The following is a 2,282-nucleotide window of genomic DNA, read 5'->3' on the forward strand; positions in this document are numbered from 1 at the left end:
ACTCAATCCACTGAGTCACACAAGCCAGGGCAAGTGAATGCATTTTTTAAATGGCATCATGACATGACAGAAAAACCATGGGATTCAGAGTCCTGGCTTTGATTCCCAGATTCTTTTAGCAGAGACTCTGAGAGTTAATTAACAACTTTAAGCTCTTGTTTCTTCCTCATGACGTACTATGGAAGTTACTAAAAATGCAGAGAAAAATACAAATTTTCTAGAAGTAGTTAGTTGACATATCTGGCCTTTCAAACAGGCCGAATGTTAGAAATGCCTGCCAACATGTTGAAAATTGAGGCCCCTTAGGGTTTCATCTTGTGTTCTTGGTCTAATCTTTGAGAAACACCAGAAATACATCCCTTGGTTGGTGCCACATGGTGCATGGAATTTCCAAATGACTCAGCTTTTGGCCCAGGATTCCTAACCCTTGCTTACGTTAGAAAAGCTTGAGAAGAATATTTTAAATGCCGATGTCTGGGCCCCCCACCTCAACCAATGAAGGCCATGCTCCGGTACTGTTTCCAAAGCTCCAAAATGAGTCCATCATTCAGCCTGCGCTCAGAGCCGCTGCGTTACAATCTTAAGACACCTATTGAAAATCCAGAGCAGGTAAAACCAGAAGTCATATTTCTTCCTACAATCCCAGTTTCAAGCAATTGATCACATTAGCTGGTCAGCCCCTCAGCAGTGCAGCGCAGGAAGGGACATAAGCAGGTGATCCTGAATGCCCAGAGGAGGTACCCTAGAAGCACTGGGTCTCTACAAAGAGTCAGGGGAGGAGGGAAGAGGCAACGTGATAATGAATTTGTTCATCCTCAACATCATCAATTACCTTTTACTGAGTCACTACAAGGTGCCACGTACCATATGCCAAGCATTTCACATTTGATTTTTACAGTACTGGTATGGAAGTGGGACACAAGGGTAAGGGTAGAGGATATGGAGTAGTAATATTGTATGGCTTTTCTGGAAAACAATTTGGCAATATGTGCCCAGAGCCCTCAAGATGTTCACATTTTTGGGCCAAAAAATTATACTTGACAGTGACTATCCCATGGAAAGAGCCACAAATGCAAATGGTACTTTTGTTCCCAAAGGTGTCCATTGCAAAGCTGTTTATATTAGTAAGAATTAAGAATAATCTAAATTCCCAACAAATGAATGGTGATTACATAAATGTTGCTACATTATACACTGGAATATAATGCAACCATTAAAGATGTTTTCCTCTGTGAATAACTTTATGAAAAGGTATGTTTTCTACCATAAAATATATATTTTTAAAGATTTTACTTATTTATTTTTAGAGATAGGGGAAGGGAGGGGGAAAGAGAGGGAGCGGAACATGGACGTATGAGAGGAACATCAACAGGTTGCCGGTTTCACACACCCCAACCGGTCTGCAACCCAGGCATGTGCCCTGACTGGGAGGCAAACCAGCAACCTTTCACTTTTTGGGATGATACTCCCCTATAAAATATTAATTAAAACAAAGCAATATATAAAATAGTAGCTACAGCCTGATTCGAAGTTCCAAGGATGGCAAATAAGTGTAAAACTTGTTGCTTTACAAAGGTGGTTGCAGTTGGCAGGACTCCCTTTGTACCCGTCTCCTTCAGAGAGCAAGCTTCAAATGGTTCAAAAGTGCATTGCTGAGATGAAAACCTTGTCACAGCAAACACTTCAGCTGAGCGTGTGCAGCCATTCTGTTTTGGTCTGTACATGCGTCCCCTCTGCGAATAAAGCCAGGTGGGGAGGCGGATGTCAATTGTCAGGAAACGGAAAACAAACGGCAACTGAGTTGTAAGACAACCAAAATATTTGTTTCACAAGTTTCCCGCCCTACTGGAATCAGGTTCTCTGTGGGTGTGAATAAAAGAGGAACCGAGAAAGAAGGGAAGATTTCAGAGGAGAAAACAAGAGGAAGTGGAGAGTGGGGAGGAGGAGCAGGGGTTTGCTGAAGGAATTTCAAATATCCCAGACTATCACAGAATCTGGTTTTCCCTCCCACAGCCAGGTTTGCTTGGAGGCTGTTGCCATTTTCTGGCCTTTTGCATCCATTCCAGGGACAGTCCGCGCAGAACTGACCACACCGCATTCCTCACGGCCGCGTTGCTCCTGCTGTGAGCTTCCTCCTCCCCCTCTAATCCCCAAACTGAGGTGCCTGCGGCCCTTGGGCTACCCGCTCCCTTCCTGTCTCCCCGGCTCAGGACAAGGCTCCAGTCCCAGATGGGGCAGTTCTAGCCTGTTCCAATGAGACAGCTTTTTAATGTTTAGTTTTT

This window comes from Pteronotus mesoamericanus, unplaced genomic scaffold (assembly GCF_021234165.1).
Source record: "Pteronotus mesoamericanus isolate MK-2021 breed Mesoamerican mustached bat unplaced genomic scaffold, CSHL_Meso_final contig_116, whole genome shotgun sequence".
Lineage (NCBI taxonomy): Eukaryota > Metazoa > Chordata > Mammalia > Chiroptera > Mormoopidae > Pteronotus > Pteronotus mesoamericanus.